General features: G+C 41.8%; 1 protein-coding gene across 5 annotated transcripts in view; it reads left to right on the forward strand.

The window, feature by feature from the left end:
- The first annotated feature begins 216 nt into the window (after positions 1-216).
- The window catches only part of DCUN1D3 (defective in cullin neddylation 1 domain containing 3), a 59,981-nt gene continuing 40,165 nt past the window's right edge, over positions 217-20,032 (forward strand). The window contains exons 1-3 of one of the 5 annotated variants that reach the window (XM_055409621.2): positions 217-393; positions 3,947-4,093; positions 5,080-5,171. The gene's annotated coding sequence lies outside the window, so the exon portion shown is untranslated. Of the gene's footprint in view, positions 394-503; positions 708-3,946; positions 4,094-5,079; positions 5,172-20,032 lie in introns of those variants that run through there. The other 4 variants (XM_055409622.2, XM_055409618.2, XM_055409624.2 and 1 more) reach the window with 4 other exon arrangements.

Below are 20,032 nucleotides of genomic sequence, written 5' to 3' on the forward strand. Positions count from 1 at the left end.
CTCTTCCTAGCCCTCCCTCCGAGTTGCTAAGTCTTTGCCCTTACTTGGCGACAGCTTCGTACGTCTTTGCGTACGTCGTGACGCAAACTGCCGCTCGTTCCCGCCTCCTTTCCTATTCCGCCTGCCGGAGCCGGCGGCCTGCGGGGTTACCGGAAGTGATGATGCAGGAGGCGATGGAGGGGGTGGGGCTTCGGGGCGGCCGCCGCTGGTGGGCGGCAGATGAAGGGGAGGCGGCGGCAGTGGTGGGAGAAGAGGCGGCGGCGGCGGCGGCGGCGGCGGCGGCGGAGGGGGTAGGGAACCTGGAAACGCGAGCGGGGATGGTAGGTGTTTTGGACCCGCCGGGCCGCCGTCGTTTCCAGAAAGGGTTTGACTGGAGGAACCTCTGGAGCAGCTGTGAGTTTGAGGGGGGGTTGAGGAAGAGGGGAGGCTTTGGGAGATGAAGGGGCGGGGGTTGGGTACCTTCGAGAAAGGGAGGGGGGGTGGAAGGGGAGGCGTGGAAATCAGCTCCTTGTCTGGACTGGTCCCGCTGGAAGGAGAGGCTGTGAGGGGAGCCTGTGGCGTGTCAGCCGCAGGGCTCAGAAAACTTACCTACTGTCCCTGCCTCCTCATCGCCAGCACCCCTCAACCCAGGGCTTGGGGCTCTGGGGGCCGGAGCTGCCCTGGAGGGGTACAGACTCTGGTCCTCTGCGCCTTGTAAGCGCCGTGAGGTAGGAGCCCAAACGAGAGGTGGTGGGTGAATCTCCAGCTCCCTCCGCCCTCATCTACCTCCCCACCCCCATCTTCCTCTTTAATCATTAACAGCCCTGGAATTAAGGGGCTCAGACCTGAAGTCCTTCCTGTGCACCTTTGCTGTGTACGATAACCATCTGTGCCTGAGGTGATGGGGCTGGAAGCTTTGCCCGTATCCTGTATAGGAAGTGGGACAGAGTGACAAATGTATTGTTTTTTTTCCCACCCCCCCCCCCCCATCTTCTCCCGTGCATAGCCCTCCTTTCCACTTTAATACTCGGTGACTAGGTGGTAATTGTGGTTTTTTTTTTCTCTATTGCACTTGGTATCTTGGTTACCTCTTTTGAATTGGGTGTTCCTCCTCCATCCCAGGTCTTAACTGCAAGCTTTGTAATACTTCAGTTCAATCAGTTACAAGCTGTCTCTCTTTGGGAGTACCTCTCAATCCCTGGTCGCTCCGGATTAAAATGAGCGTTTTATCCTCTGAATACTGGAATTCCAAAGCTCTTGCAAGGATTCCTAAATGGCATCATAACCCAGGAATCAAGGTCTCTTGCTCTAAATACTTTATGTGTGAGGAATTTAAATGTTGTCAACTCTTTCCAAAATGATTTGATGTTAGGCTAATTCTAGATTTCTTCTCTCCACCCACACTTCATGATGCACTTTGGAGAACAGAAAACCCCGTATTACTCTTTTGTTTCTACAACTGGACAATAGCTCTCTTATTTTTTCTTTTGTGTGTCTGGCACACAAGTCTTCAGTGACACATTGGGCTTGTGCAGATTTCCATCTTATTTATTTAGCTTATTCTTTGTGTATAGGTGGTCTTACATGATACAGCGTGATTTGCTTAGTTTTCTTTCAGCGAAGAATACAAACCAGTAACGGATGTGAAAAAATTATTTAGCAAAGAATGATTGAAAAAGAAGATCTCTTTGTTGATGTTTTGTTGGTTTAAGGGGGGAAAAAAGTAGTGCTTCTTTAGCCTGTAGTAGGGATTTCAGAGTGAAGTGTAATGATTCCTACTTTGGTGTTGATATTTTCTTTGGAAATCCTCTTGAGTCTGGAATTGTTTTCTAAAGAACTTTAAGAGATGGTTCCCAAATTTTAGGGATCCTTTGATGATTAGAAAGTGTCTGTAAATCCTGTCCCTCTGTAACTGAGTTTATGTGCATATTGTTAGAATTATCGTAACGGGTTCCATCCTACTCATAAGGGATTTCATGCCTGATGAAACAATATTTAATGCTTTCATTGTACAAGTAACAGCATGTTTGGATGTTTCACAGAAATGCAACAAAAGAAAAAAAAATGACTACTGTTCTCACCTTAACTGATTTGGAATCATTGAATAAAAAGCCCAAAATTCATTCATTCAACAAACATTTATTGACAGGCTACTAGTTGCTAGCCAGTATTTTAGGCAGTGGGCATACAAAGAGGAACATAGCAGTAAGGTCCATGCTCTCATGGAGCATACATTGGAGTGGGGTGGGGACAGATAAATAAGCAAATTGGATTTTGATAAGAGCTAAAGAAAATCAGCTCTTATCTGTGATTGTGAGTATTGTGATAAGGAGTGTATGACTGGGATATAGTCTAGACCTTTCTGAGAAGGCAACACTGAAGTTGAGCTTTAAGTAAAAAAGGAGCCAGCCTTGCAAAAATACGGGAGGAACCTTCCAGGTTTAGGAGTATGGCAAGTTCCAAGGAATGGAAAGAAAGGGATGGTGAAGAGGAGGTCGGGGAGGATTAGGGGTAGGAGAGGCAGTAATAGCTAGAGCCTAGTGATCAAAGAGAAGAGTGAGAAGAGTCTAGGTCAGAGAGATGGAGGCTGGGCTCAGAATAGGTAGGCAAAATAAGAGCAAGAAGGAGAAAGAAATAGAAAATGATGTTCCTTTTAATTCTGTTGTTTTTCCTAGCATCTTGCCACAGACTATTTTAAGGATACTCTTAGAGTATTGTCTGGAGAAGGGAACAGCTACCCACTCCAGTATTCTGGCCTGGAGAATTCCATGGACTGTATAGTTGGACACAACTGAGTGACTTTAACTTTACTTGGAGTATTGGAGGGAAAAAAAGGTCACCCTGCTGAGAGTAGGAGAGGAGGCGGCAGTGGTCATCTGAGTCTTTTCTGGCAGATAAATCTCAAGCCATGAGTTAAGAATTCAGTGGATTGTTCAATTGAGAGGTTGCCTTTTTCCTTACAGGATTTTGTCTTATATGCTTTTTAAAACTGCATAATGGGTACCCCAGATGTGTTCTAGTATATGAATCCTCTTATTGCTTTTAGCTGTGAATTTAGGGCTGAAGATTGGGCAGATGATAATAATATGCCCCTATTGGGCTATAAGATGACCGTTACAATCTAAGTTTGAAGTTGTTTTTCGTAGGAAGGCAGATTTTATGTTGCACTATTTCCACTTTTGTCTGGTCTGCCTGATGACTAATAACATTCAGCTGAGGTGTGTGTGTAGGTTGGTGCTAAAAGTTCACTCTGGATTACATTAGATAAATGACCATTGTGGGCATAATCCCACTCTGTTGGCATCTTTGGGCTGGTGTGTAACCAAGTGATGTAACCTACTTTTGACTTCTGTTGGGGCCATTCATCTCTAGTAGCCAGCTGCTTCTCAGCCTCACCTTGACCAGATTGTCCACTTGAGAGGTCCAATCAGGACTCCTCCTTGATTTGGCCCTGTTGAGCCAAATGTTTCAGTAGGCTGAAACAGTTAGAATATGCTGTTTTCTTCTTTTGAACACCACAACAGTGACTAGTGTGTTCTTTGAGTGAATTGGCTCTTTGAGCTAGGCAGTTGAGAGACTTAAATGTTGCTTGGGCTAGTTGTAGTAAAGTTAGTATCAGAAATGCTAAGTAAAACTTTTTTGTGTTTGCAAAAAATGAATCAGAAATTTTGGACTTGTCACCTGTTTTAAGTTCTAGCTTGGGTAGATGGATTATCAAAAGTAACTTGAATAGTCCTGGGCAGTCCTGGGGTAATGAAGGGGTTGGAGTTGAGCCTGAACTGACTTGCTGAATCCCAACTTGAATGTAAATAGGAAGTCTTTGGTTAGCAAGCAAGTGAAGAGCTAGAATTAGGCAAACAATAGACTCTACCCTTTATACTGCAGAGTAACTCAAAGAACTTAAAGTTGATTATATATGGGGGCTTCCCTGGTAGCTCAGATGGTAAAGAATCTGCCTGCAATGCAGGAGACCTGGATTCAATCCCTGCATCAAGAAGATCCCCTGGAGGAGGGAATGGCTACTCACTCCAGTATTCTTGCCTGGAGAATTCCATGAACAGAGGAGCCTGATGGGCTACAGTCCATGGGATTGTAAAGAATCAGACATGACTGAGTGAGTAACACTTTCACTTAAACACACACACAGGCTGAGTGAGTAACACTTTCACTTACACACAGGTTGAGTAACACTTTCACTTACACACACACACACACACACACGCTTCCAAGGTGGCTCTAGTGGTAAACAACCTGCCTGCTAGTGCAGAAGATGCAAGAGACTCGGGTTTGATCCCTGGGTCGGATCCCTCCCCTGGATCCCCCTGGAGGAGGGCATAGCAACCCACTCCAGTATTCTTGCCTGGAGAATCCCATGGACAGAGGACCCTGGTGGGCTACAGTCCATCAGGTTGCAAAGAATTGGACAGGACTGAAGTAACAGTGCACATGTGCGCATTCGCGCGCGCACACACACACACACACACACACACACGCACACGTGTGGCTTTGGTCTAGGTTGTATCCTAATGTTGGATTTTAATCTAGCTAATGAATTATTAAGCTGTCCACTATTCACCTTCAGTTATAACTCGAGTATGAAAATACCCTGTAGGCTGAAAAATCATCAGTTAATTTGGAGACTGGTGGCTCTTTTCTAATTTGTGAAATGGGTCGGATGGGTAGGAGGGGAACTTCAATACAGGGAGAAGCCATTGACTTCTGCATCGACCACTAATTGTGTTTGGGGAAAGAATCTACAAACCTAAAATGAATTTAGATTCTCAGAGCTGAACTGGCCGTTTAATCTAGAATACCAGTGGGTTTGTTAAACTCCTGGGGCTTTTGGACAAATTCTTCTGAAAGAAGAGTTGATGCCACTTACTTTTGGAGTTGTGGGTTTGCATTGCATTAGATGACTTAAAATTAATCTGATTCTGCTACTGTTTTGTGCTGCAGTAAGAAGAGTTAATTGTACACTGGCTGCCAGTTGTTTTAAGGTGAAGATGTGGTAAATCTGAATGAAACAATGGTAATTACGTGGTGACTCCTGTTCCCCCAGCTCTCGATTACTTACAATTACCTCTTTGTGTCTATTTACAGATGTTGATACCAGTGAACCAGGATCAATTCTCCCTAAGTGTTGGAACAGTGTTCTGAAGCTCTCTGCACAATGGACCAGAGTGTTTCATTGAGTTAGTGTCTTTCAGTTCAAATCTAGTTATACCAGTTCTTGCATCTGTTTTTCTTCGTGATGGAGGAACCTACTTATTTTAGGGGGAAAGGAGATTACTATAGCACCTGACTTGTTCAATTAGTGAATGATTACAAGTAAGAACTTAGCATATTAACTGTCTGAAGTGGCTCAAACTAATCTTTTGAAGTTGTGATATGTAGAAAGGGGAAAATGGGAGGGGAGAAATGCCAAATCCTCTTCTTTAAGATGTGTGCAGATGAAACTATTTAAATACCATTCCTCAGAATAGGGAAGCTCAGTGAGGGAATCTTGAGGTGGTGAATAGCCCTTGTACCAAAATAAATCATCATGGTCAGTGAGTGCCCTGATACCAGCCTGATTATATGAAAACAGTAGGCATCATGCTGATGACTACTGACTTCCTGAGGGCCTGTCCTTGCTCAGCAGTGTCCTTTGACCGAGGTGTGTTGTTGGGTTTTGGGCTGGATTGCATCATGGAAGCTTAGGTTGCATACTGCTGCGATGCATAATCCTTGTTCCTGTTCTCCCTGCTCTGCTGGAGGATTCAGCCTCAGGACCTGGGAACTGAAAATGATTCTGTCACCAAGGCCTGAAGATCCAGACCAGATATGATGACTGACCAAGGATTTCGGGCAGCATCAGTGCATAGTGTAGGACTTCTCATTTTTGCCTTCGTCTCTGCTGGTCAGTCTAGGATACAGTGTTTTGGAAAAATGTGCTCTCATTATTTTAAAAGTAGATCATTTCCACCATATCAAGATCACAGAGTTTGGTTATAGCTTTTAGCTCTTGTTGGTTGATGAAGTATTTTGATTCTGCAATGTTTGCCTAAAAGTGGGTTGGTGCGTGACCTGTAACTTTGATTTTGAACAAGACTCAAGTCATAACATTTACTATGTTGAATGCATTTAATTCTTTGTCCAGCTAAGAATAAGCAGGAAGAAGACCCTCAAAGAATCTTAGAATATCTGGCATGATAAATTTTCAAACTGGGCTACGTAGAGCCCTCCCAAGGGTCATTTCTGGAGTATATCCTTGGTAGACATGGAAAACCCCCTCATCCTGCTATCTAGCTTCCATTTCACTGCCCCTGCTCTCCACCACCACACCCATGTTTGACTCTGCTAAAGTTGTTGTTATATTGGGTTTCCCCATAAGATTTCAGTCGATCAAAATGTTTTGAGGCTGAAAACAGATAAAAAAGCAGAAGGTAAATGGAAATCTATAAAGGTTAGTAAACTTGCTTAAAGTTACCGAGAAGGTGCTGGCAGGTATAGGACTTCTCTGCACTGATTTTGTTTTCTCATTTACACTGCCTTAAATATATCCTTGTAGGCACTCAGTAGAGTTTGTTTGAGTTTAATTGAATCCTTGGTGTTTGGTCTCTTCTTTACGCTGTCCAGAATGCCTATGCAAAATGCTGACCTGAATATTCCCATTTCCAGTGACCTACCTTGGAATATGAGCAGGAAAATCCAGGTATATCCATGGACAAAACATTTTTAGAATGGCTCTGTGAAAATATCTACAATTGATTTATTCTAAAAAAAAAAAAAAACCTGTGAAACAAATTTGTTTTCAATTAAACATTTACTTTATATCTACTTGATGACTACCTAGTGGCTGCCTTTAAACAGGAAGGGAAGGCAAGGAATTCCACTCTGGTGAGGGTGCTGGGACTCTACCAGCATGTGTTCAGAGTGGCAGGATTATAGACATGCTAGAAGTTCCAGGTTCCCAGAGTGGTGACGTTTTCTTTATTCCAAGTGAGTCCAGTTCAAAAGTAAAGAGTGATGTGTTCATTTTAAAGGATGTTTCTGTGATTCTTTTTCTCCTAGTAAATTAGTTTTTCTTTGAAATAACTAGTCACTTGTCCAGTCATTTACTCGAAACAGTTGGCTATAGCTGATGTCTATGGTAGGAGAAATTTGCTTATATGAAAGAGAATAGTCTAAAGACCTTTCCAGAGACATTTAGATATGTGGGTTCAGTTGCTCTGGAGGAGAACATTTCAGGAAGCAGGCCTTTGGGAGTGCAGAGTGGTGGCAGTGGTGATATTGTGGGCCATGTGCACAGGGTGAAACAAAATTCCATTGGTTGTCCAGCTGGGAAAAGGTGGAAATTGCTAACAATGGCACTTGATAGGAGAAGAGTGTCAGGAAGGAACAGGCCCACAGGGTTGCCCAATGCTGGATAACACCATTTACAAGGAGGGGAATGGGGACCTTTGGAGTTGGGTAATCCAGTGCCCCTGACCAAGTCTCTGATGACAGTACTCTATCCCCTGATTGAAAAGTGAAGGAATGAGTGCATTGATGCAGTGTCTGGTTTGACCAGATTGGTCTTCAAGATTGACTAGTTGCTCATGATTGACTGCTTAGTCTAACTTCTTTGAGATTTCTCTTTTGACTTTTGTTTTTGACAAATAAGTTGGCAAACAAGAGAGAACGTATTGTTTCTGGGTCCATTAGAGTTTGAGTTAAGTGTATTATACTATGTGGTGGTGATTGTCATTTAACTATGTCTATTATCCAAAGGAAATAGTTACATGTAAACTATTGAGGTAATTCATGATTCTCTTATGGGGACTAAATGTGAATTAAACCACAACTAAAATAATTAAAGAAAATATATTTTGACTTCATATTTCTGGAACATTACATAGTCTCTTTAGCAGGTCAAATTAAATTGTTAGTCTTTTAAAAGATCAGGTACTTGTGAATCTGAAATAAGGCCAGATTTTCTTCTAGTGCTGAAAATGGCAAGTACTGCTCTGAATTGGTGACAGCTACAGATTTAATGATTAGATCAAGGGAGGTGGCTTCAATTAAATAAGTATCAGTTAAGTTGGTTGTAATATGGACTTCTTCTCCTGAGGTTAATTTTGCCGTCCCTTCAATAATTCTCTGACATCACTGAATATCCAGCAGTTCACTTCTGACACAAACTGCCTGGAGTTTGTGCAGATCCCACAGGTTAATGACTCAGTCTCAGGAGACTGCCCCACTTCAAGTGCCAGCCGCAAGTATCAGGTTGGCTCAAATTCCTCCTTGTACTTTTGCCTGGCAGACTTCAAATTTAGGGGTTCCCATGACCACCCTCCCCCACAATGGATAATTTGCTAGAACTTATGACTCATTTAGCTGGTAAAACATGATATTTATGAATTCAGTTTCATTGTAAAGGCTACAACTCAGAAACAGCCAAATGGAAGACCTGAATAGGGCAAGATTTGCATTAGGGGCACAGAGCTTCCATGTCCCCTCTGGGCATGCCAGCCTCCCAGCACATCAGTGTATTCACCAACCCTGAAGCTCCCCTGCGTGCTGAGTTGCTTCAGTCATGTCTGACTCTTTGCAACCCTATGGACTAGCCTGTCAGGGTCCTCTGTCCATGGGATTCTCTAGGCAAGAATACTGGAGTGGGTTGCCATGCCCTTCTCCAGGGAATCTTCCCAACCCAGGGGCCAAACCTGCATCCCTTACATCTATCTACCTGTATTGGCAAGCAGGTTCTTTATCACTAGTGCCACCTGGGAAGCCATAAGCTCCCCTCAGTTGAGTTCAGTCACTCAGTCATGTCCTACTCTTTGCAGCACCGTGGACTGCAGCACACCAGGCTTCCCTGTCCATTACCAACTCCTGGAGCTTGCTCAAACTCATGTCCATCATGTTGGTGATGCCATCCAACCGTCTCATCCTCTGTCATCCCCTTCTCTTCCTGCCTTCAGTGTTTCCCAGCATCAGGGTCTTTTCCAGTGAGTCAGACCTTCACATCAGGTGGCCAAAGTATTGGAGCTTCAGCTTCAGCATCCATCCATCCAATGAATATTCAGGACTGATTTCCTTTAGGATTGACTGGTTTGATCTACTTGCAGTTCAAGAGTCTTCTCCAACACCACAGTTCAAAGGCATCAATTCTTTGATGCTCAGCTTTCTTTATGGTCCAACTCTCACATTCATATATAATCACTGGAAAAACCATAGCCTTGACTAGATGGAAGCTCCCCTAGCCTTGTTTCAGTTTCAGTTGTGGTTCCTTTATGTAGGCATAATTTATTAAAGCATTGACCTTTGTTGATGAAACTTGCCACCCTTCCCTTCCTTAAGGGCTAAAGGTGGGACTGAAAGTTCTAGTCATATGCCTGGGCTTTCTGACAAAGGTAGCCTCTCTTCAAACTATCAAAAAGAAACTCAGGTGTGGTCCAAACCTTGCTTCTTAATGAATAAGAAGTCTGTCTGTAAAGGAATTCCAAGGGTTTTAGGACTTCTGGTAGTAACTGGGGACAAAGACCAAATATATTTTTTATTATACCACATTAGTACTCCCAAAAGTAGGAATAAGGTTGCGAGTGTGCTCAATCGCTCAGTCCTGGCCAACTCTTTGCAACTCCTATGGACTTGCAGTGATCCTATGGACTATAACCCAGTCTCCTCTCTCCATGGTGTTCTCCAGCCAAGAATATTGGAGTGGGTTGCTACTTCCTCCTCAAGGGGATCTTCCCCACCCAGGGATTGAATCCCATCTTGCATTGGCAGGCAAATTCTTTACCACTGAGCCACCAGGAATAAGGTTACCTAAGGCGTCACGTCTGCCTTGTCTAACTCAATGAAACTAAGCCATGCTGTGTGGGTTCACCCAAGACAGGCGGGTCATGGTGGAGAGGTCTGACAGAATGTGGTCCACTGGAGAAGGGAATGGCAAGCCACTTCAGTATTCTTGCCTTGAGAACCCCATGAACAGTATGAAAAGGCAAAATGATAGGATACTGAATGAGGAATTCCCCAGGTTGGTAGGTGCCCAGTATGCTACCGGAGATCAGTGGAGAAATAACTCCAGAAAGAATGAAGGGATGGAGCCAAAGATGGCTGGATGGCATCACCGACTCGATGGAGGTGAGTTTGAGTGAACTCCAGGAGTTGGTGATGGACAGGGAGGCCTGGCGTGCTGTGATTCATGGGGTGGCAAAGAGTCGGACACGACTGAGCGACTGAACTGAACTGAAAGTTGATTTAGGTGATAAGTGACAATGTGCATTTAGTTTTAATTTGATGGCTTTTTTGTTCTTTTGGTCAGGAGAGTGCAAATTGCATAGTTTCAGATTACAAGGAGCAAACTCTTTCCCTCAGTTGGTATGAAATGACACTCTCAGAAAGTGTTACATATGTCTTTTAATTTAATACATGCATTCCCTAATGCAATAAAGAAGCTCACTTTTAGGAAATTAAATACACAGAAATCATGTTTCCTTTCACTGTGAATTTGAACATTCAAGTGCACATAGTGCACAGGTAAGAGCATCTGCGTAGAGTCTGGGTTTGCATATGAACTTTACCATCTACTTGTCACTTGACCTTGGATGAGCCACTTAGCATCTCTAAGCTTTGTTTCCTTCATGTATTAAGTGAAAATAATCACAGTAAATAGTTGTGAGGAGTCAATAAGACATTTGCAGGACATGGCACAATGCCTGGCATATAGATAAGCATTTAATAATGTTATTTATTATTAACTGTCTGCATGTACAGTGAAATTCACATGGATTGGCAGCTCCCAGCAGGCCAGGAACTATATCATTTTGCCTTCTCTTATATGGGAAGTATGGCACAGTGTATAAAACATTACTGGGCACATAGTAGACATAAGTTATCTATCACTTGAAAATAAAGCCTGGTCTGGGTATCTGGGAAATACTGGAGTAACTCTGTAATGGAAACTTCCAGCCTGTTTCCAAAGCTAGCCTAAAACCCAGAGATGGAAAATCTTCCTCCTGAAACCATATAGAGCATGCATGAATCTAGCAACGGGGACAGGAGCTCAGTGGCTAGGATATTGTTGGATCCAAAAGTGGGAAACTGATCCAGGAGACATTTTTATCGTTGGCAGCATGCCTTGAGATTCAGTGAGGTTGGGAAAACCACATGAGAGTTCAGGAAGGAAGCAACAGATTTATTTCAGCCCATCCAGACACTCTTTGAGAGTCCACTGGCAAATACCACGTTATGTGTATTGCTTCTCAGAGAAAATGAAAAACCTGGATCTACCATCAAAGGGCTTAGCAACTGCTTGAAGTTAACTTCTTCGGGAAGTCCCCAAGGACTAATTCTCCCTGTATCTTACCCATCTGTAGATTCTACTTTAGTGGACCACCACTGGACTGAGTTCTAGTCTAGACTCTGCCACCAGTTCTGTGTGTCCTTGGGCAAGTTACACCCCCTCTTTGAGCCTGTTTCCTTAGCTGCAACAAAGGATTTGTACTAAACCACTGTTCCCCAAAGTGTGGCTTTGGTTACGTTGTTAGTGTATATGCTACTGAAATGAATGTACAAGGGTGTATTTTTTTATACTATTGATGGTACATGGGATGATTTTTGCCTGATGAATACTTTTTGTCCTATATTTTCATTAATGTGTATTAATGAAAGCATAACTAGCATATTAGACCTATGACTTCATGGATAATGTTACTTAGGGTGATATTAAAGTGGATCTTTTTTACCCTTTCAAGAAAAACCTTAGAGGAATGATAGTTGGGATGGTAAATGGATATAGAAGATCATAAGGGTTGTGTAGGAATGGCTGATGTGTTTATAAGTTCTAAGACTAAGTAATTCTAGTGCAGTGCCATACTTTCATAATGCCTTTGTGGTGATGGACTCAATAGACAGGTCTAAATTTGAGTGGCTTTAAGAAACTCACCTAACTTAAGAAAATTGACAAATTTATTTTTATGCATTCATGGTAAAAATGCCCATAAGTTGGTTGTATAGAATTTAAATTAGCATAGACTTTAGAAGTGGTGGCTTTTCTTAAATAACAAAGAATGAGTAATGTTGCTTCCTCTCACTTTTAGCAGATTCCTCAAAACCTGGATTGATCTTTAGTTCTTTTCACTCCTTGTTGTTGGAGCTCCCTAAGACAGGAGTTAGGGGTTCCCATTTGTTCTGTTGGGGAGGAAGAAAAAGCCACCCCCATCTCTTGAATGCATGCCTGTGCCTGCTTTCTCTGTTCTGGAATGCTGTGGCTGCCCCATCCTAATGATCTCTACCTTACTTCTTCCTGGTAGCCACTTTAAAGGTGCAGTGTGACGTGTACCCTAAAATGAACATAAATTCTGAGGCAAGGTTTTTGAAAATTTCATATCACGTTTTGTTGTATTGGTTTTCACATAGTGGGAATCTTGAGAAGTAAAACGAGCAGTGGTAGAAATGAAATAAACTTGTGGGAGGTACTTTCTTTTTAAGCAAAACCCAGAAAAAATAGTGCAATCTTGATTGTGTAGTAGGAGCCAAGAAATCTGCTTTCAGATGTAGTCTATGGTTTAGAGGTGTTTTTTTTTTTTTAAGTATTAATTATTTGTGTTACTTTGACATTTTCTGTGTGTCTTAACACTGTCATCATCTATTATCTACATTTAGTTGTTGACCTCTCTTCTGTAAATGATATTGTTCTATTTTGTTCTCAACGTAAAGGGCCATGCAAGTGATATAGCACCTTGTAATAAATTGTTGCATGTTTCAAATTGTAGTTTTTAAAAATTGCTATAAAGATGGTTTCAAGTCTTTTATTTTTCTGAGCCATGTGTTATCTAGTTGGTTCAGTTCAGTCGCTCAGTTGGGCCCAACTCTGCAACCTCGTGGCATGCAGCATGCCAGGCTTTCCTGTCGATCGACTCCTGGAGCTTGCTCAGACTCCTGTCCATCGAGTCGGTGATGCCGTCCAACCATCTCACCCTCTGTCATCCCCTTCTCCCACCTTCAGTCTTTCCCAGCATCAGGGTCTTTTCCAGTGAGTCAGATCTTTGCATCAGGTGGCCAAAGCTTTAGCATCACTCCTTCCAATGAATATTTAGGACTGTTTTCTTTTAGGATTGATTGGTTTGATCTCCTTGCAGTCCAAGGAACTCTCAAGAGTCTTCTTCAGAACCACAGTTCAAAAACATCATTTCTTCAGCACTCAGCCTTCTTTATTATCCAACTCTAAAATCCATACATAACTACCGCAAAAACCATACTACTTTGACCAGACAGAACTTTATTGACAAAGTAATGTCTCTGCTTTTTAATATGCTGTCTAGGTTGGTCATAGCTTTTCTTTCAAGGAGCAAATGTCTTTTAATTTCATGGCTGCAGTCATCATCTGCAGTGATTTTAGAGCCCAAGAAACTAAAGTCTCTCACTGTTTCCATTGTTTCCCCATCTATTTGCCATGAAGTGATGGGATCGGATGCCATGATCTTAGTTTTTTTGAATGTTGAGTTTTAAGCCAACTTTTTCACTCTCCTCTTTCACTTTCATCAAGAGGCACGTCAGTTCCTCTTCGTTTCCTGCCATAAGATTGCTTGTCTGAGGTTATTGGTATTTCTCCCAGCAATCTTGATTCCAGCTTGTGCTTCATCTAGCCCTGCATTTCGCATGATGTACTCTGCAGATAAGTTAAATAAGCAGGGTGACAGTGTACAGCTTTGACATACTCCTTTCCCGGTTTGGAACCAGTCTGTTGTTCCATGTCCAGTTCTAACTGTTGCTTCCTGACCTGCATACAGATTTCTCAGGAGGCAGGTAAGGTGGTCTGGTAGTCCCATCTCTTGTAGAATTTTCCACAGTTTGTTGTGATCCACACAGTCAAAGGCTTTGGTATAGTCAGTGAAACAGAGGTATATGTTTTTCTGGAACTCTCATGCTTTTTCTGTGATCCAGTGGATGTTGGCAATTTGATCTCTGGTTCCTCTGCCTTTTCTAAATCCAGCTTTTACATCTGGAGGTTCTCATTTCATGTACTGTTGAAGCCTGGCTTGGAGAATTTTGAGCGTTACTTTACTAGCACGTGAGATGAGTGCAATTGTGCAATAGTTTGAACATTCTTTGGCATTGCGTTTCTTTGGGGTTGGAATGAAAACTGACCTTTTCCAGTCCCTTGGCCAGTGCTGAGTTTTCCAAATTTGCTGGCATATTGAATGCAGCACTTTAACAGCATCATCTTTTAGGATCTTTTAGTTATCTAGTCAAGATTAGCTTAAAATAGAACAAAATGGTGACAGTGCTGTAACTTAAGATTCTTTTCTTCCTTCATATTTTTCTCTGTCATTGGTTTAATACAAAGTTTTTACATGATTTCATAATGAGAAACTCTCAGATGTTCACCAGTCGATGTGGCAACTAATGTTCCAAGCCACAAGCTCTCAAACTTTGTAAATCTTGGTTTTGTCATCCATACTATCTTGTCTCCCAAGAAGAAGTAGTAAACTGTATTACTTAGCATATTGGAAGAACCTGTATTCAAGACTGTATTTTGCAGGATTAAAAAAAATCTTTTTTCTTACTAAAATCTGTTTCGTGACATGCACAATACTCACCCTTTGCACACATTTACAAGACCCATCTTACTCAGGGTAGATGTCAAGTTTTTGACAGTCTGTTTCCCTTAGGGCTTTCCTGATGGCTTAGTGGTAAAGAATCCGCCTGCAATGCAGGAGGTGTAGAATCTATCCCTGGGTTGTGAAGATGCTCTGGAGAAGGAAATGGCAGCTCACTCCAGTATCTTACTCCTTTTCGGTCTCCTGAGAAACCTGTATGAAGCAATAGTTAGAACTGAACATGAAACAGCTGTTTCCAAATTTGGAAAGGAGTGAGACAAGGCTGTGTATTGACATTTTGCTTATTTAACTTATATGTAGAGTACATCATGTGAAATGCTGTGCTGCATGAAGCACAAACTGGAATTAAGATTGCTGGGAGAAATGTCAATAACTTGAGATATACAGATGATTCCACTTTAATGGCAGAAAGTAAAGAGCCTCTTGGGCTTCCCTTGTGGCTCAGCGGTAAAGAATTCTCCTGCAATTCAGGAGACCTGGGTTTGATCCCTGAGTTGGGAAGATCCCCTGGAGAAGGGAAAGGCTACCCACTCCAGTATTCTGACCTGGAGAATACCATGAACTGTATAGTCCATGGGGTCACCTAGAGTCAGATATGACTGAGCGACTTTCACACAGAGCCTCTTGATGAAGATGAAAGAGGAGCGTGGAAAAGCTGACTTAAAACTCACCATTCAGAAAACTAAGATCATGGTATCCGGTCCCATTGCTTCATAGCAAATAGAAGGAGAAAAAGTAGAAGCAGTGGCAAATTTTCTTTTCTTGGTCTTCAAAATCACTGTGGATGGTGACTGCAGCTGTGAAATTAAAAGATGCTTGCTCCTTGGATGAAAAGCTGTGACAAACCTAGATAGTATATTAAAAAGCAGAGACATTACTTTGCTGCCAAAGGTCTGTATAGTCAGATCTATGATTTTTCCAGTAGTCATGTATGTATGTAATAGTTGGATCATAAAGAAGACCTGAGCACTGAAGAATTGATTCTTTCGAATTGTGATGCTGGAGAGAAGGTTCCCGAGAGTCCCTTGGACTGCACGGAGATGAAACCAGTCAATTGTAAAGGAAATTAACCCTAAATATTCTTTGCAAGGAATGATGCTGAAGCTGAAGCTCCAGTACTTTGACCATCTGATGCAAAGAACTGACTGGTTTGGAAAAGAGCCTGATGCTGGAAAAGATTGAAGACAGAGGAGAAATGGGTGGCAGAGGGATGAGATGGTTGGATGGCATCACTATCTCAATGAACATGAATTTGAGCAAACCCTGGGAGATAGTGAACTCCTGGCATGCCGCAGTCCATGGGGTCACAAAGAGTCAGTCACGACTTAGCAGTTGAATAACATCTATTTCCCTAGGTGCAAAGGCTAGTCATTATTTACAGATAATTGCTGATGAGTCTGGAGAAATTCTGAAAGGGGATATGTAGGGATTGTGACTTTTACTCTTGGTATATAGACTAGAATTTGCAAACCTAGAGGGAGGTTGTTTAATACCTTCTCTTCTTGGGAAATTGCCATTGGATCAGTCAGTCTTGGTTCAGGTCTCTTGTGGGCGGCTGAATAACTGGGCTTTTAAAAATGAAAGGCACATACACTCTTCTTTCCCAGTCATACAAATAGTTATCTCCATGATAGTATAATCTCCATCTGTGGAGTGTAAGTACTCAGGACCACACATTTAAAAAGATAATTTTAATACTGAGTCAGAATGAAAGATGTGCAAACACAGCGGCAGAGTTCAAAACCTTTTCAGGCCATTCTTACATGTTTCCAGCGCCACTTTGGTTTTCTCTTGGTAGACTAACCTTTTATTCATTGGGAGCCTTTTCACTTCTAAAATGAAGCCCTTTTAGGATGCTGAAACTTGAACTTTCTTGGTAAGTTAAAGTTAAAAAATAAATGGTGTACTCAGAGACTTTCTAACTCTTGACTTTAAACCTTCCTGTTACAGAACCAGAATTGCTTAATTTATTAGAGCATTTTTGCTTTTCTAAGTTTCCAGCTCATAGCCGTTCCGTGGCCTAGCAGAAAGAGATAATAAAAAGTTAAGTAACAGGTAAAAATCTTTTACAGTTGCCTTTTCCCCAGTTGGAAGCAGTTTTTACTTCCCTCTGGGCAGTTTGGCCTCTAAGCTCCTCCTTTTTCTGATTTGAAACTTTACTATTTGCATACAGTGTTTAAATTGATTTACTCACCACCAAGTACTGAATGTCTCCAGCATTAGTACCTTTGACTCAGGCAGCTTAAGCAAGAGATTATTATAATAGTGGTTTAACAGGACAAAACCTTTAAAAACATACTTGAAGGTTGTTTTTACTCAAGATTTCCAAACAGATACAAACTGTTTTCTAAGAAGAGCCAGTCTGTGTGGTTTTCAACTTAGACATACATGAGCAGAGAACCAGCTTCCCGAGATGGAATGTGAGTCTTTGATAGAGAACTTGTAAAGCTGAAAACTAGTCTTGTTAAGTCTTGGCCTCCAGACTTGATTCTTTCACCGTTACATTCAAAGTGAAGTATGTGTAGTCTGAATTTTTCTTAAGGGTCAACTCTAGGATTGGGTGCATGGTGCTTCAGGGAAAATAAATGTGTTTATATGCTGCCAGATTTTCATTCTAGTAAATTTGAGTGTCTTTTATGGACCTTGTTTTTAAAAGCCATAATGGTAAGAAAATGGATATAAAAACAAGTGAAGGTGTGAAGGGACAGAGAGACTCTAGGTCAACTTGAAGGAGTCAGGAGCGGAGTCCTATAATAAGAAGTAAAATCTGAGCTGGAATTGAAATACCAAGACTCGAGAGTGAGGAGGCATTTCAAACACAAGTAACAGTATGTGTAAAACTACAGCAGGTTGAGAGGACTTGGCATCTTGGGAAGCGGCAGATGTTCCAGTATGCCGAGGGATGTGGATGAGAACAGGAGAATGGCAGTAACTGAAGCAAATTCAGAAAAACCTTGTGTACCTTGTTAAAGCTGGATTTGTAGGTGAAGGGGAGCTGTTAAATAATTTTGAGTAGAGGCATGGCATATTCACATGGGCTGTGTGTGTGTTAAAAAGATCACTCCAGTGGCAGTTTGGAAAAGAGACTGAAGGGAACAATCCCAGAAACAGGTAAACTGAGAGAATACTGCAGTAGAGATGGCAGAGGCCTGAACTGAAATTGCTGAGGGGAGCAATAGATATTCAGGAGTTAGAGCTTAACAAAGTTTGGCATAATCTGTTGAAAAGTTTATTGCTTGCATGTCCCACATGGGTTTTAGGCTAAAAGGTGCTCCGCTCCAGAAGTTGCTCAGAGACCCAAGCTGATGTGGGTTCCACCATCGTGTGTTGTACCATCTGTATTGTCTTGGTCAGCATGGCAAGGGAAAAGATGGCTGAGATGTCTTGTGCCACCTTTATGCTTGGGCTTGGAAATGATAAGTATCACATCTGCCTACAGCTCACCGTGTCATTTCTGCCTGTACCTGTTTGGCCAGAAATGGACATGTTTTCTCATCTAACTGAAGAGGCTGGGAAACTGGGGGAACTGAAGGAATGGTGGATGAGCTTCTCTGTCTGTGCTACAGTGTAGGGTCCTGAGTAAGGTGCTTTATTTCTGAGTGTATTCCTTCATTTGTAAAATAGGAGTATCAAGAGTACCAGCTTCTCTCCTGGAGACTCTTTTAGAGGATCCCCAAGACACTTTTCATAGGCTCTGAAAGACCAGCTTTTCTTCTTAGTAATACTATCAGCATTTGTCCTTTATACTTTCATTCTCTCATGAGTTTTACAGAGTCTACACGGTGTGTTATATTGCAGAAGATAGAATGAGATGCACATACGGGAGATTAGCTGTCTTCTAAGCCAGACCTTAGAGGTATTTGCAAAAGTGTAAAACAATGTCGCTGTTCTTACTAAGTTTTTGGAAATACAGTTATTTTTCATAAAATTGTCATTTATGTTAACATATAATTATTTATTATTGATATTTATTTTTTAGAAGCTATTATTTTCTTATGCAGACTTCCCCTTTCCCTAATTCTTCAATATTTTTGTTCTTTGTACTATACATACTTTGATAACCTTGCTTAAAATGCATACATATATGATAACACATGATGTGTCTTTATTTTTATTTTTAAAATTTTTATCTTATATTAACAGTGTTGTGTTAATTTCAGATATATAGCAAAGTGATTATCCAAACACATGTATCTATTCTTTTTCAAATTCTTTTCCCATTTAGTTATTACAGAGTATTGAGCAGAGTTCTCTGGGGGTAGGTCCTTGTTGATTATCTATTTTAAATATAGCAGTGATGTTTTAAATAATACAATATATTTTAAATTTTCAGTTAAAAAAAGTACCAACCTCATAGGACAGCTTTAGGGATTAACTGCTGTCACAACTCTAAAATGCCTAGCATTGTGTCTGGCACAATAAAGATATTGGAGGGAATCTTTAAGTTTGATCTTGGACTTTTCTTATTATGTGCTGAAGGTGGGTGTCCTCAGTCATGTCCGACTCTTTTGCTACCCCACGGACTGTAGCCTGCCAGGCCCCTCTGTCCATGGGATTTCCCAGGCAAGAATACTGGAGTGGAGTGCCATTTCCTTCTCCAGGGGATTATCCCAACACAGGAGTCAAACCTGAGTCTCCTCAATCTCCTGCATTGGCAGGGGGATTCTTTACCACTGAACCACCAGTGATTATTTACTTAGTGGATTATAACCAACAATTAAAAACCAAGTTAAAAACAGAAGCAGCGTAAATTAGAGTTCATCATCGAAGTGAGAGTAAATATTGCTTCATAAGTTGTGTGTGTGTGTGTGTATATACATATATATATATATGCATTTGGTCAGGATGTAACTTGTTTCTCACTGATTGTTGCAGTTCAACTTGGAAAGGCACTGATTTAGTTCAAGCTCTCATTTTACAGTGACTGAAAGACTTAAATATACTAAAACAAAAATAATGACTGTATTCTACTATAGTTTTTTGAAAGAGGCAGTTTAAACTGCGTTAATGTGTTTCCTTGTGCTTGGCTGCCCTGGGTCTTGGTTGCTGTGCGCAGGCTGTCTCTAGTTGTGGCGCGTGGGGGCTGCTCTCCGTTGCGGTGCAGGGGCTTCTCTTGTGAAGCTCCTAGGTGCCTGGGCTACAGTGACTGTGGCACACGAGGTCAACAGCTGTGGCTCACGGGCCTTGGAGAGGGCGGGCGCCAGTTGTGCATCCTGTGTGCAGCAGGCTGTAGTTGCTCCACAGCATGTGCAGTCTGCCAATATCAAGGATCAAACCTGTGTCCCCTGCACTGGCAGGCAGATAGATGTCTAGCCACTGGGAAGTCCATATTTTTAAAAAGTAGGGTTGAGAAACATTATCCTTAACTTTGAGAAAGAGTAGAACATGGATTTGTATTCAGAAAGTGTTTGTTAGATGCCAGTTAGCCCTTTTCATTTTACCATATACACTTCCTGCCTTCT

The sequence above is a fragment of the Moschus berezovskii genome, chromosome 27 (assembly GCF_049115385.1).
Source record: "Moschus berezovskii isolate FMDL1 chromosome 27, NW_MosBer_1.0, whole genome shotgun sequence".
Classification (NCBI taxonomy): domain Eukaryota; kingdom Metazoa; phylum Chordata; class Mammalia; order Artiodactyla; family Moschidae; genus Moschus; species Moschus berezovskii.